We start from the raw sequence: 16,813 nt of genomic DNA on the forward strand, positions 1-16,813 counted from the left end.
AAGATATTTGCAAATGACAGTACAGACAAAAGGTTGATATCCAGGATCTATAAAGAACTCCTCAAACTCAACACACACAAAACAGATAATCACATCAAAAAATGGGCAGAAGATATGAACAGACACTTCTCCAATGAAGACATACAAATGTCTATCAGACACATGAAAAAATGTTCATCATCACTAGCCATCAGGGAGATTCAAATTAAAACCACATGGGGAGCCTGGTTGGCTCGGTGGGTTAAGCCTCTGCCTTCGGCTCAGGTCATGATCTCAGGGTCCTGGGATCAAGCCCTGCATCAGGCTCTCTGCTCAGTGGGGAGTCTGCTTCCCTCTCTCTCTCTGCCTGCCTCTCTGCTCACTATGATCTCTGTCTGTCAGATAAATTAAAACCACATTGAGATATCACCTTACACCAGTTAGAATGGTCAAAATTAGCAAGACAGGAAAAAACATGTGTTGGAGGGGATGTGGAGAAAGGGGAAGCCTCTCACACTGTTGGTGGGAATGCAAATTGGTGCAGCCACTTTGGAGAACAGTGTGGAGATTCCTCAAGAAATTAAAAATAGAGCTTCCCTATGACCCTGCAATTGCACTACTGGGTATTTACCCCAAAGATACAGATGTAGTGAATAAATCATATGTTAATTAAAAAAAACTATCCCAAGAAAGCAAATATCACAGTAAACAAGCCAAATTTATTTTTTGGTTTCCCGGTACACATAACAGTTATGTTCACCCAATGCTGTAGTGTATTCATTGCAGTAGCATTATTCCTTAAAAAATGTGCATAACAATTTAAAAATACTTTATTCAGCAATTCCTAGCAAAGTGCCATCAACTTTTTTCAAAGAAGGGGAACGAATAATCCTAAAATTTATATGGAATCAGAAAAGATCCCAAATAGCCAGAGGAATGTTGAAAAAGAAAACCAAAGCTGGTGGCATCACAATTCCAGACTTCAAGCTCTATTACAAAGCTGTCATCATGAACACAGTATGACCAACACAAAGATAGACACATAGATCAATGGAACAGAACAGAGAGCCCAGATATGGACCCTCAACTCTGTGGTCAACTACTTTTGACAAAGCAGGAAAGAATATCCAATGGAAAAAACTCAGTCTCTATAATAAATTGTGCTGGGAAAATTGGACAGCTATACATAGAATAATGAAACTCGACCATAGTTTTATACCATACACAAAGACAAACTCAAAATGGATGAAAGACCTCAATGTGAGACAGGAATCCATCAAAATCCTAGAGAGGAACATAGGCAGTAACCTCATCAACATCAGCCACAGCAACTTCTTTCAAGACACATCTCCAAAGGCAAGGGAAACAAAAGCGAAAATGAACTTTTGGGACTTCATCAAGATATAAAGCTTCTGCACAGTAAAGGAAATAGTCAACAAAGCAAAGAGGCCACCCATGAAATGGGAGAAGATATCTGCAAATGACACTACAAATCAAGGGCTGATATCCAAGATCTATAAAGACTTCTCAAACTCAACACCCCAAAAAACCCAGAAAATCAAGTCAAAAAAGGAGAAGACATGAACAGACACTTCTCCAAAGAAGAATACAAATGGCTAACAGACACATGAAAAAGTGTTGATCATCATTAGCCATCAGGGAAATTCAAATAAAAACCACATTGAGATACCACCTTACACAGGTTAGAATGGCAAAAATCGACAAGGCAAGAAACAACAAATTTGGAGAAGTTGTGGAGAAAAAAGAACCCTCTTACACTGCTGGTGGCAATGCAAGCTGGTGCAGCCCCTCTGAAAAACAGTATGGAGGTTCCTCAAAAAGTTGAAAATAGAGCTACCTTACAACCCAGCAATCGCACTACTAGGTGTTTGCCCTGAAGATACAAATGTAGTGATCCGAAGGGGTGAATGTTTATAGCAGCAATATGGACAACAGACAAACTATGGAAAGAGCCTAGATGTCCATCAACAGCTGAATGGATAAAGACGATGTGTACACACAATGAAATATCATGCAGCCATCAAAAAACACAAAATCTTGCCAATTACAATGACAGGATGGAACTAGAGGGTATTATGCTAAGGGAAATAAGTCAGTCAGAGAAAGACAATTATTATATGATCTCTCTAATATGAGGAATTTGAGAAACAAGATGGAGGATCATAGGGGAAGAAAGGGGAAAAATGAAACAAGATGAAACCAGAGAGGGGGACAAACCATAAGAGATTCTTAATCTCAGGAAACAAACTGAGAGTTGCTGGGGGGTGGGGTGGTAAGGATAGGGTGGCTGGGTGATGGACATTGGTGAGAGTATGTGCTATGGTGAGAAAAAGATAAAAATTTTAAAAATTACAATTTTTTTTAAGATTTTATTTATTTATTTGACAGACAGATCATAAGTAGGCAGAGAGGCAGGCAGACAGAGAGAGGGAAGCAGGCTCCCTGCTGAGCAGATAGCCTGACGTGGGGCTTGATCCCAGGACCCTGAGATCATGACCTGAGCCGAAGGCAGAGGCTTTAACCCACTGAGCCACCCAGGCGCCCCTAAAAATTACAATTTTTAAAAAATCACTTTGGACAATAAAAGTTCCTGAAGATCAAAGTATTGGGAAGGGTCAGGCCTGTCACCTATTGCCAATACTGAGTGCCTGGTACCAGTGAACAGGCTCTCCTGCCAGACCCACCTCAGGCACACCCTCCAGCTGAAATTCGCTCAGGAATGGGATAGGGATGGAGTGCTGATCACTCAACCTTCTACCTGTGGTCCTATAGTATGTAAAAATTATGTAGGAGCAATTTACATAAGTAAGAATTTTGCTTCATGGGCTCAAAATAAAAACGATCCAGGAGTAATGTGGGACTCTAATGTAAATGAGGTTATTAAGGAGTGAGGGAAGGAATCAGTGACCCACAACAGGCCTAATACCTCCATCCCCTGAATCTCATACTGGTCTCATCTTTACCTCTATTGCTCTTGAGACCTTCATCCTATGAGCCTTTAGATCTTGCCCATCCATAATTTGATCACCCTTCAACTCCCTAAGATATATTTGCCCCTCCCACATCCGCTGGATCATTCTACATCCATTCCCCACCTCCAACCAAACCCACTTGGAATTCCTTCCTTATGTCAACTCTCTGCCACATGCCATTAGCAAGACCTCAGCCAAACACTCCTGACTTCCACTGCCTCTGCCTTCCCCTGGACCTATGTCTGCCCCAATTCCAATGACCTCAGCCCAATTCCATATCCTCCTTACTCCTCCCTCAAAATCCCACCCTTCAAAATTAAGGGTGTCATCACCACCCCATGTCGCACATATCTGCTATTTTCCTCTGGCCCTGAAGCCTACCAAAAACCACTACCCTCCCCCACTGACTTCATCACCTGCAACCATTTTGTCTCCATAAGCCCATTATCACCACTGTAAAAGGCTCTACTCCCCATCCCATCTCTGGCTCTATCTTGGATGCTAACTATCCCCAGGGCATATATATCCAAAAAATACAAGTAATAGAATTTTGAGTTTCCTGTTTTATGCTGTCTTGGCCCAGTTTGGAGTCCCAGGCTCAGGGACCATAGGCTCTTCTTGAACAAATGAGCAAATCCATACACACACTACTCCTCTCTGGGAGCTCTCCTACTTCCAGCCACCACTCATCAGCTCTAACTGCTCTTAAGCCAACTACTACTAAATAAGGAACCACCCAACATACCCTGGATCTTGAGGAATTATTCACACCAGCCAATGCTCAGGGAGCCATGAAACCCAGGAAACGTCACTCTCTTTGCCCTATGTAAGGTGCCTCTCCACCTCCAAGCTTCTGTTTCCCTTCCCCCAGAGGGAGAACTGTGTGGCCTGCCTGTCCCCCGGTGTCATGCTGCTAGTCAGTTCTGCCTTTCATGCTGTGTCCAAAATCAAAAGAATCTTTCAGATTTGAGGACAATGAGACTGCAGTGTCTGTTACTGCATTGATGGCCGGAACTGATTCTGCTGATGGGGCTGGCGAGGCGGGTATCCCCTACACCCCTTCCTCCTCCGTGTGCATCCCTCCCAAAGCTGCACACTTGGTGGAAGGTGGAAGAGGATGACCTTCCCTAACAGGGGAGGGCCTCTCTTTGGGCTAGAGTATGCAAGGAGCCGTGCTCCCTCGCTGAGACCTCAACACAAGCTTAAAAGTCCATCTGTAGAAGAATGTAGGGGGGTGTGGTCAAGGTTCTCAGATTCTGGGTACATCCAACTGAAGTGCTGCAAGTGCAACCTGCATTTCTTGTGAAATGAAATGAAAAATAAAATAATGTAAAACAGAACACAATAAAATCAAGAAAAAAATAAAATCAATCTTATAAAAGACATACTCCTTATCCCACTGTGCTCCTCAGCCTACTGTGGACATGGACTCTCTTTGCCTCTTACATAAACTTGCCCCCATCCACCTGTCTGCACTCTCCCCTCTCTCTCCTCTCCACTGCATTTTTTATTTCATGACCTCTACAGCCCTTATTCCCACAGAGCCCAGTATGTGCTATCCTCAATGTCCTTGCACATGTTGTCCCCTTGTGCCACGAGGCCCCACGGTGCCCTTAAAGCATGCTGTACACTTTACCCTCTGTGCACTTTATCCCGAGTCTCTCACCCCTACATGCCATGCTGTCTGCACCCCCTTCCCCTGTGCCCCCTTTTCCAATGCTCTCTTGCTCACCCAACTCAGACCCTGCACACGCAAAAGTGTCTCACCACACCCTCCACCTCAAGTTGCTAAATTCGCAGCACTTTTTAAACGGTGTACACTTTAAATGTTGTCATCCTGGCCTGTGGCAGGTGAGGAAGAGTGTAAAGGTCAATTAGGATCCCCTTGTCTTGCCCCACAGGTTTAGAGATACCCATGAAACTTTTACCTATGAACACATTCCTGAGATCCACGTGGAGACTGTATGAGTGATTGTGAGAAAGTGAGTGGCACAGTATTATCTGTGTGGGTGTGTGCACCATAAGTGTGTCAGAATGTGGACGTCTGCATGTGGTAAGTGTGCATGTGCGTATGAGGACTTATTTCAGTATGTTCAGTCTGTAAGTGTGCATACATGCATTTGCACATATGTCTGAGTAACCGTGTGTGGGCATTTGTGTATGAAGAATGGGTTACCAACCATATGGCTCTTTTGCGTGATGTGGCAACTAGAATGTGAGTACAACAGAATTGGCCTCCCCCAGATGTAGGTTTGTAGACCAAAAAGGGAACTGAGTAACTCACTTAGTACAAAATTATGAAAATGTATGTAATGCAGAGGATAGATTAGCTATTTCTTTAAATCTGTCCCACCCCACACTGCTTATTCCAAATGTTAGGCCTACTCACAGTTATACACTGCCAACTCTCCTGTAAATGCTGTACCACGTGTAGATGGCCACCCAAATATGTTTTTTTTTAAAGATTTTATTTATTTATTTGACAGAGATCACAAGTAGGCAGAGAGGCAGGCAGAGAGAGAGAGGGGTAAGCAGGCTCCCCGCTGAGCAGAGAGCCTGATGTGGTGCTTGATCCCAGGACCCTGGGATCATGACCTGAGCTGAAGGCAGAGGCTTAACCCACTGAGCCACTCAGGTGCCCCTGTTTGTTTGTTTGTTTGTTTTTTAAAGATTTTATTCATTTATTTGAAACAGAGAGAGAGAGATCACAAGTATGCAGAGAGGCAGGCATAGAGAGAGAGAGGAGAAAGCAGGCTCCCCGCTGAGCAGAGAGTCCGATGCGGGCCTCGATCCCAGGACCCTGAGATCATGACCTGAGCCGAAGGCAGAGGCTTTAACCCACTGAGCCACCCAGGCACCCCCCTGTTTGTTTTTTTAAGAGAGAATCCTGAGTAGAGGCCAGGGGGTGGTCTATGTGAGAATTAGCCAGAACACGAAGGGTCTGGCCTTTGCCCTCTACTACAGGGAAGTGATTTCCGGACTGTTCAAATCTCAGGCCCAACAGGAGTGTCTTGGTTTGCTTGGAGGCTTGGCCACCAGACTGTCTAACAATGTAATTTATGATGGGCTTTGGGCCCAAAGTATCATTTCGGCCTCTTGAAGGGCTAGAGGCTAAAGGTTTCAGCTCACCCTGGGGACAGAATGAAGACTAAAGTCAGCTATCCAGAAGTTAAGTGGTAGAATTGTAGTAAAAACTCTGGGCACCAAGGTTTGGGTGAGCCTCCGTCATTGGCAATACTCCATGAATGTTATCACATATCAACCCCGGAAAGTCACACTCCATGACTGCACAGACAGAGGACAACTAGAAGATCCGTGGAGGGGGAGCTTTTCTTGGACTCTGTCCCATGCATCTTGTCCCTGTCTGATGGTCATCTGTTCACTTTCCCTATAATAATAAACCACAGCTCTAAGTGAGTTCTGTGAGTACCTCTAGAGAATTATTGAAACTGAGCATGGTTTGGAAAACATGGTTTGGAAAACTTCAAACTCACTGCTGATAAAGTCAGCAGTGAGTGTGCCCTTGTGTGCGCCACGGTCCCTCCAACTTCTCAGCTGGATTAAAACTCTCACAAGAGCAAGAGGTGGAAGACGTAGACCAAAGGGTGATTTAACTGTTGGCAAATTTGAACTATTTTGTCTCTTAAGCACTGTTTTTTCATTAATGACATAATGAGTACTCCTTAATGAACTTTCAGAGTAAGTCCAGCAAACCCTGCTAACCAGTCAGTGCAGTTGAACTCAGACCATACCACTGGCTTCGCTGAGAATGACAGACTGCCTGTTACGCCATCTGATCCTTTGATTCATGATGGACATTTCCTCACATCTGTTTCTATGGATTTTTTAAAGACTTTATTTATTTATTTGACATACAGAGAAATCACAAGTAAGCAGAGAGGAGGCAGGCAGAGAGAGAGGGAAGCAGGCTCCCTGCTGAACAGAGAGCCCGATGCGGGGCTCAATCCCAGGACCCTGAGATCATGACCCAAGCCAAAGGCAGAGGCTTAACCCACTGAGCCACCCAGGCACACCTCTATGGATTTTGTTTGTTTAGACTTCCTACCATGGCTGGAATTGATATTGATAAAGTTCTTTTCCTAAAAAATTTCTGTATCATCTTTTCCAAGTTGATTTGCATTTAGTTCTAACAAGACTCCAACAATTTCTAAGGTAAATAACTGATGTCAAATTTTGGGTTTTACTCTTATCTCACTGGAATGTTTTTCAGTTAGTTTGTCCGATATCACTCATCTTAAATACTTCAATAATGGTTCAGCTTAGTGGCTGAAGATTGAGAATTTCAGTTGGGGTAGAAGACCTTCTCAAGGAAGCAGCAAATCCAGTGAGATACACCTGCTCTGCAGCCATTCCCCATGAGTCAGCCCTCAATATTTCTCCTCCTTTCCTATGAGACCCTATCTGCCTTTAGGGATCATGAAAAAGTAAGAGCTTTCTCAAACACTTCAATAGTCTATTTAAGGATACTCAGAAGAAACTTTTAATTGCTCTTGATAATTGGCAACTGAGAAACAAGTTTTTCATGACTGTCCTCATCTCCCCAAGCCTGCACTGTCACTGAGTCTACAAGAGAAATGGTAATTGCCCACCCTGGGAGGTGAGTTCAAAGACTCATAGGCCTTTATTTGCGTCTGGCTGCCTCCTGCCCACATGTACACAGCCAACTTGCATGACCACAGGAGAGTCCAGATTTGTATTTAAGTCTGAGAGGCAGAGTTTACCAGGAAATGGAGTCTGAGTGAGTACTTGTGTGTTAAAAAGGATTCTTTGGTGGTAGAAACAGATCCAGTGGCAAAGACAGATGCGGAAAGGAATGATTCCTTAGCTATGAGCTGAGTTAGTGAAGAGAAATGATTGTCCTAGACCCTACACCAATCCCGGATGGCTCCTATAACTCTTAATATCATTTAATGGAGCGTGACTTTTGGTGAATCATACCAGTGATAATAAAATGGGTTTTTCAGGCACTTAAAGACTATAGTTAAGAAACTGATATATTAAAAAAAAAAAACTGATATACTGTTTGTGTTGTGAAGAGTACTGGGTATCATACGCAACTAATGAATCACTGAACACTACATCAAAAACTAATGATGGGGGCACCTGGGTGGCTCAGTGGGTTAAAACCTCTGCCTTCAGCTCAGGTCATGATCCTAGGGTCCAGGGATCAAGTCCCGAGTTGGGCTCTCTGCTCAGCAGGAAGCCTGCCTCCCCCTTTCTGCCTGCCTCTCTGCCTGCTTTTGATCTCTGTCAAATAAATTTTTAAAAAATCTTAAAAAAAAAACTATGGAGCATAACAAATAGCATGGAGGACAAGGGGAGTTAGAGAGGAGAAGGGAGTTGAGGGAAATTGGAAGGGGAGGTGAACCATGAGAGACTATGGACTCTGAAAAACAATCTGAGGGTTTTAAAGGGGCAGGGAGTGGGAGGTTGGGGGAACCAGGTGGTGGGTATTGCAGAGGGCATGGATTGCATGGAGCACGGGGTGTGGTGCAAAAACAATGAATACTGTTACGCTGAAAATAAATTTAAAAAATTTTTTTAAAAGGTAAAAAAAAAACTAATGATGTACTATATGTTGGTTAACTGATAATAATAATAATAATAATGGAGAGGAGAAGGGAGTTGGGGGAAATCAGAGAGGGAGATGAACCATGAGAGACTGTGGACTCTGAGGAACTAACTGAGGGTTTTGGGGGAGTGGTGGGGGGGAGGTTGGGTAAGCCTTGTGGTGGGTATTGTGGAGAGCACATATTGCATGGAGCACTGGGTGCGATGCATAAACAATGAATTCTGGAACACTGAAAAGAAATTTAAAAAATAAAAAATTTTTTAAAAGATTAGGGGAGAAAAGTTGTAATTGGATGTAGATATAAATAAAACAATGTTGGGAAAAAATAAAATTAAATAAATAATAAATAAATAAATAAATAAATATTTTGAGGGAAAAAGAAATCAATGTACCATTCACACTTCCTTACTTGAACCATGGCCCACATTCACTGTATTATGAGAGGTGTGCTTATAATGCCTTCATGATTGTAATAGAGAGTAGGATAGAATTATCAGAATGACCTCACTTTGTGCAGAAACCATGTATCTGAATTATTTCTAGAATAAGAAAGTGTGTTTTCAAAATCTACTTCTGGGTCTGTGATGCACTTGGGATAATAATTGTGTCTCTATTGGAAATATCTATAGTTTTAGTGCTCCAATGCTCATGGTGAGATGCTCTCCCCCTTCAAGGTAGTGAGGGAAGAAGGCAAAGGTAACTCAATTATGGTTTCAGAAAACAGTTGTGAGGACATATGTTACTCTCTTTGGTTTAATAATATTCTTTTATTTTTTAATCATTTTAAAAATTTTTTTTCAGCATAACAGTATTCATTGTTTTTGTACCACACCCAGTGCTCCATGCGGTCCGTGCCCTCTCTAATACCCACCACCTGGTTCCCCCAACCTCCCACCCCCCAACCTCTTCAAACCCTTCAGATTGTTTTTCAGAGTCCATAGTCTCTCATTGTTCACCTCCCCTTCCAATTTCCCTCAACTCCCTTCTCCTAACTCCCCATGTCCTCCATGCTATTTGTTATGCTCCACAAATAAGTGAAACCATATGATAATTGGCTCTCTCTGCTTGACTTATTTCACTCAGCATAATCTCTTCCAGTCCCGTCCATGTTGCTACAAAAGTTGGGTATTCATCCTTTCTGATGGAGGCCTAATACTCCATAGTGTATATGGACCACATCTTCCTTATCCATTTGTCCGTTGAAGGGCATCTTGGTTCTTTCCACAGTTTGGCGACCGTGGCCATTGCTGCTATAAACATTGGGGTACAGATGGCCCTTCTTTTCACTACATCTGTATCCTTGGGGTAAATACCCAGTAGTGCAATTGCAGGGTCATGGGGAAGCTCTATTTTTAATTTCTTGAGGAATCTCCACACTGTTCTCCAGCTGCACCCACTTGCATTCCCACCAACAGTGTAAGAGGGTTCCCCTTTCTCCACATCCTCTCCAACACATGTTGTTTCCTGTCTTGCTAATTTTGGCCATTCTAAGTGGTGTAAGGTGATATCTCAATGTGGTTTAAATTTGAATCTCCCTGATGGCTAGTGATGATGAACATTTTTTCATGTGTCTGATAGCCATTTGTATGTCTTCATTGGAGAAGTGTTTGTTCATATATCTTTCAATAGTTACTCTCAATGTAAATAGTCTGAATGCCCCCATCAAGAGATACGGGGTTTTAGATTGGATAAAAAAGTAGGACCCATCCAAAGGCTGTCTACAAGAACACATTTTGAACCTAAAGATGCCTCCTGATTCAAAGGGAGGCGATGGAGAACCATTTACCACACCAACAGAGCTCAAATGAAAGCTGGGGTAGCAATTCTCATATCCGACAAATTGGACTTTAAACCAAAGACGGTAGTAAGAGATGTAGAGGGACATTATATCATACTTAAAGGGTCCATCCAACAAGAAGATCTAAGAATTGTAAATTCTTAGATTAATTAATTGTAAATTCTCCCAACATGGGAGCAGCAGATTATATAAACCAATTCATAACCAAAATAAAAAAACATATTGATAGTAATATATTAATAGTAGGAGACCTCAATGCTCCACTCACAAGCTCATCTAAGCGAAAGATCAACAAAGACACAAGAGCTTTGAATGACACACTGGACCAGAAGGACATCGTAGATACATATAGAACACTCCATTCTAACCAACAGAATACTCATTCTTCTTGAGTGAACATGGAAATCTCTCCAGAGTAGCCATATCCTGGGTCAGAAATCAGGTCTCAACTGATACCAAAAGATTGAGAATATCCCTGCATATTTTCAGACCACAATATTGTGAAACTGGAACACAACAACAAGAAGAAATTTAGAAGGAAGTCAAACACTTGGAAGTTAAAGAGCATTCTGCTAAAGAATGATTGGGTCAACCAGGACATTAAAGAAGAACTTAAACAATTCATGGAAACTAATGAGAATGAACACCCATTGGTCTTTAACCTATGGTAAACTGCAAAGTTGGTCCTAAACAACAACAAAAACAAAAATTACGTGCCAACAAATTAAGCAACCTGGAAGAAACAGATGCCTTCCTGGAAACCTAAAAAACTACCACTCTGAAACAAGCAGAAACTGGCCACCAGAACAGACCAATAACCGGTAAAGATATCGATGCAGTGAACAAAAACCTCCCCCAAATCCCTCCTAATATTGTTAGTGGGAATGCAAGTTGGTGCAGCCACTTTGGAAAACAGTGTGGAGGTTCCTCAAAACGTTCAAAATACAGCTACCCTATGGCCCAGCAATTGCACTACTGGATATTTACCCCAAAGACAAAGATGTGGTGAAAATAAGGGCCATATGTAGCCCAATGTTCATAGCAGCCATGTCCACGATCGCCAAACTGTGGAAAGAGCCGAGATGCCCTTCAACAAGACAAATGTATAAAGAAGATGTGGTTCATATATACAATAGGATATCACTCAGTCACCCGGAAAGATGAACCCTAAAATTTTGCATCCACATGGATGGGACTAGAGGAGATTATGCTAAGTGAAATAACAACAGAAACTCAATTATCATATGGTTTCACTTATTGTGAAACATAACGAATAACATAGAAGACATTAGGAGAAAGAAGGGAAAATGAAGGTGGAGGAAAATGAAGGGGGAGACGAACCATGAGAGACTATGGATTCTGAAAAACAAACAGGGTTTGGGAGCGGTGAAAGTATGGGATAGCCCATTAATGGGATTAAGGGGGGCACATATTGCAGGGAACACTGGGTGTTATATGCAAACAATGAATTATGGAACACAGTATCAAAAATTAATGAGGTACTGTATGGTGAGTAACATAATAAAAATTTTTCTTTTTAATTTTTTTAAAGATTATATATATTTATTTGAGAAAGAGAGAGAGAGAGCATGAGAAGAGAGAGGTGAACAGTAGAAGCAGACTCCCTGCTGAGCCAGGAGTTCAATGTGGGACTCGATCCCAGGACTCCAGGATCATGACCTGAGCCAGAGGCAGTTGCTTAACCAACTGAGCCACCCAGGAACCCCCAAATTTTTTTAATAAATAATAATAATAAATAGAACTAAGAAATAAGGATACAACTCAGAAAAGGGGTCAATTAGTACATGGAATTGTAACATGAAAATTATGTTTTCAATTAATGAAAATTATGTTTAAAAATTAACAAGAGTTTACATATATAAAAGGAGGAAATAAACCCTTTGATATGTAGATATATGAATTATATTAAATGTAAATGGAGTTATTACTTCCTTTATTGGTTTTTGACCAAAAAATGCAAATTTATTATTTTTAGATGTGTCTTTCAAAATAAGAGCAGGAAAATAACACTGAGCTACTGAGAAGTCCTGGAGCTTAGTCTCTGAGGAACGAGGTGAGGGGATTTGTGTCACCCTGGGAGCAGATCATCCCAAGGCTCTCTCTGCTACTGTAAAGGGTGGCACAGCACATATGGGGAGTATGAGACTCTGGTACTTTTTGAAGCCCACACTACTCACTACTTGGTCCACACAAGATGCTCTGGCCAGGAGTATCAAAGAGAACTGGAGGGCAGCATGAAACTGCTTCTGAGAAGGGCTTGAGGGGGACAGCCTTGCCCCTCCCAATCTGAAAGGTAGAACAGTCTCTTGTGATAGAAGAGGTCTTGCTTTGGAAGTGGACGCCAGGCACCTGGGACTCAATCAGTTAAGCATCTGCCTTCTGCTCAGTTCATGTTCCCAAGGTCCTGGGACTGAGTGCTCCCTGCTCAGTGAGAGTCTCCTTCTCCCTCAGCCCCTCTCACCTTCTCCTGCATGCACTCTCTGTCTCTCTGTGTGTGTGTGTGTGTCTCTCAAATATAAATAAATAGAATCCTAAAAAAAATAGTAGTGGATGTCCACTGCCTTGGGCTCAGTGTGTTACTCAAATGTCTGTACTGATGAAAAGCTGTGACAATTCCCAGGACAAACTGTCCCACCAAGTCTCACTGTTGTGGCCAAAGACCAGAAGTATCTGTGGTGTAAGCCCATGACGGCTCCTGGCTGAAATCTTTGTACTTGAAATCCTTTCCATAATGGAGAAAAGAGCCAGGGTGAGAACCTCAAGCAGCAGCTCTGAGCCACAGGACAAGAGCATGGTGCTGTTCATGATGACATCCTGGCAAGAGCACGGAAGTCTGCAGCAGCAGGCAGTAGGAGGACAGCATGGCAGATGGGAAGGTCAAGTCCATCCTATTACCAAGTGCCATCTTTCAATGGCACAGATTTCCCTTTGCACCAAGAAAGACTCACGCTCCTTCAATTCCAAGGCTATGGAGAGGTATCACCATCCACTGCTAGATCAGCTGTTGGAGATGGTAGCAGGAGAGCTTAGTACAGAAATATGAAGTGTTCCAGCAGGAATAGGAAGCATAATACCACCCACTCAGAAAGAACAGGTGTTCCAGGGGGTGGAGGACAGCCCTTTTCCTCAGGACTGTCACCTGGAAATGCCATCTTCATTCTAATTACTCCACTTAAAATAAAACATACACTTTTCTTCTGTTCACAGGATGTTATTTCAAGAGATATGGCAAAACAAGAGAGTAAAGTAGGGAAATGAAAAGTGCATTTCATGAATCTTTAACAATCAAACAATCAGCATGGCAATGTACACATCAGATCACATAGGCCTTGATTTGGGCATTATTATAACTGATACTATTGAAAAATTTCCCTAAAGGACAAAGCTCCAGTACATTGATTGGTGGATAACAAAGATGATTAACTCTACATCTGTATTGTATATTGGCACAGAGATCATACAAATAGATCCATACATGCACAGCTGTAGGTATGAGTGTGTCAATATCTATTTTTTCTTCTTCTTGTGTTGTGATCAAATTTCTGGAAACTATTTAAGTGTTCCATGTGAGCTACAAATATGGGTTCCATATTTTGGAACAAAGTTGTATACACAATCTAAAGAACATCCATATCTAGGGGCGCCTGGGTGGCTCAGTCGGTTGCAGCGTCTGCCTTCGGATTGGGTCATGGTCCCAGGGTCCTGGGATCAAGCCCACATCGGGCTCTCTTCTCAGTGGGGAGCCTGCTTCCCCCTCTCTCTCTGCCTGCCTCTCTGCCTGCTTGTGATCTCTGTCTGTCAAATGGATAAATAAAATCTTAAATAAAAGAACATACATATCTATATCTAGGTATAGATAGATACACACGTAGATATCAACTACATAAAAATCACTCCGGGGGTGGGGGGCGTCTGTGTGGAATAGTCCACTGAGTGTTTGACTCAGCTTCAGCTCAAGTGATGATCTGGCAGTTGTGCAATGAAACCCACAGTCAGGTCCACTCGTAGTGAAGAGTCGCCCTCAGATTCCTACTTCCTCCCCCTCTCCCTCCCCTCTGCCTCTCCATGGGGCTCACCCTCTCTCACTCTCTCTCTTAAGTAAATAAATAAAATCTTTTTAAAAAAGAACCTCTCTCCTTATATTTAGGAAAATTGAAAATCAAGGAGCCACAACCTCCACATAAACAGAAAGGATTTGTCTCTACATTTCAAACGGCTCTCCCTTCATGGCTCCAAACTCAGTGAAAGTCTCCACCATAACTACTCTCATCACTTCAGGGACATGAGTGTTCACCACCAAACCCCTTTCTTGCCAACAGGCCCAAATCCCCTTCACAATGGAGAGAAAGATCTGCCTTCCACAGATGTCAATTCTATGGAATGCATGTCATTTAAAAGTGTTACAATCACCTGATGTTAAGAATTAGGTAAAATGTAATTCTATGCTCTCCACTACCCATTCCAGTTCAGCCTGTCCATTTCTACCTGAAAATGTTTACAGTGCTCATCTCCCAAGCTCTCATGGCATCATACTTCACATGACTAACTCTTGCCCCTCTAGTAGGAAAACTACAAAATGACCACTGACCCCTAAACCTGTACTCACTGACTGAATTTCCCTCTGGTACATTTCTCTTCAGTTTCACTGATGACCTGACACAAACTGATCCATTCTCACGCTCCTTTCCTTACACTTCAATGCCTACTTCACTTCCGGGAAATGTAGGTGACAAATTTACCTGACACACACAAAGACTTCTCAAAAATATTCAGATTGTTTCAGGAGCTGGTGTTTATAATTGCATACTTTCTATGCTCCTCCACTGACCAATGGCAAAACTTCAAACACATGAGTATTTATAAGATAATTATAGAGTATCACATTGCAATTACAATTATGACTTATTGTTAACTTTGAAGGAGATGATCAAGATATTCTGGTAGCTTCTCATCATTGTACTCGGGACCCTGAGGGGATGAGTGAATTACCAACATTAGGAACATTAAGGAAATTCCTACAATTTACATGTTTCTCATAACATGAGGGGATTTTGTATTGCTGATCCATGCAAAGCAGACCATGGATATCCTGGGGTCACGGCTCATAAGCAGAAAGGGGCTGAGGGTTGGGAAACACAGAGTGATCACCAAACTGGTGTTCAAAAGGTACCAGCTGAGATGATCAAAAATACCCAAAAGACTACGAAGGACAGAGGAGAGGGTGATAAAGTAGACAAAGGTGCTCAATAGAAGAAGGACAGTTTTGGTGGCTGTAGCCTCAGGCGATGATGAGATGTTGGTCCTAAGAATATGTTGGACCCTCTGCTTGTGCCTGTACAGGTGGAAGACCATGAAGCTGCTGGCCCAGAGCATGAACCCCAAAAATACCACATCAGGGAATGACAACAATGCTACATTCAGTAACTCCCTGCTTTTCTCTAGACGAATACTTGAACAGCACCCGAAACTTTTTCTATTTGTGTTATTTTTGTTGCTCAAAGTGACAGTCCTAAGCAAAGGAGACAGGATATTTACCAACATCTGCAAGACCCAGCACAGGACAACTAAGGGACCATGCACTTGGGAGCTGTCCCTTTAAGTGCTGCCCACCTGGAGTTCCTGGGGCTGATGGTGATAGCTTGGAAGACACTCAGGAGGCAAGTGGTGCCAATGGACACCCCCCTGCCCACCCCACGCACATAGAGGAAAAATTTGCAAAATCACTGAGGATGTGATACCACCCAAAGGATTACATTGTATTGTATATACCAATAGAGAACAGGACCAAAATGTTGCCTACAGTCAGGTTTTTGACAATCAAATCTGTGGCCCTTGGCTTACACCCAGTAAAATCAAGGAGGAGATAAAGGTAAAGAAGAGAGAAGTTCCCCAGAATTCCAACCAGAGTCTGTATCAAGAAGATCACTCCTATTGTCAGATCCCTTGTGGCCATCCTGTCAGTTCTCAGGCAAATATCAGTGACTGATCTCTGTTTTCTGGGCTAGAGGATCCTGCATGGGAATATCACCTGTGGGCCACATAAATTGTGTCGATTGGAATCCGATATTCTTCACATTTCTACACTCCCTACTTTGAAATACTAAACTTCTTCTGTCATTTAGGGCCTTCCAAGAGTTACATACACAACCATTGCCAAACACTTGCATGTGTGAATCCCTGGTTTAACGGCCACCCATGGGGGTCACTTCTTAATTCTCACAGATTCAGGAGGCATTCCTCACTGCATTCCTCATAAAGATGAGGACAACACAGTTACACAGAGGTGAACTGCTTTGTCTCAATTCACTCACCAGTCCAGGGTGGGGACTGGACCCTGGCTGGGCTGGTCATAAAGCTAGTACTCTGAATCCATACTATACAAAAATAATAGTCAGCAATGGTTCTTTAAATAAACCAGATCTCAATTTA

At 42.5% G+C, this 16,813-nt stretch overlaps 1 pseudogene; it reads right to left on the reverse strand.

Moving 5' to 3' along the window:
- Positions 1-15,406: 15,406 nt before the first annotated feature.
- On the reverse strand, positions 15,407-16,340 carry LOC116856152 (annotated as a pseudogene).
- Positions 16,341-16,813: the final 473 nt, after the last annotated feature.

This window comes from Lontra canadensis, unplaced genomic scaffold (genome assembly GCF_010015895.1).
Source record: "Lontra canadensis isolate GAN:19392208 unplaced genomic scaffold, GSC_riverotter_1.0 scaffold107, whole genome shotgun sequence".
NCBI lineage: Eukaryota > Metazoa > Chordata > Mammalia > Carnivora > Mustelidae > Lontra > Lontra canadensis.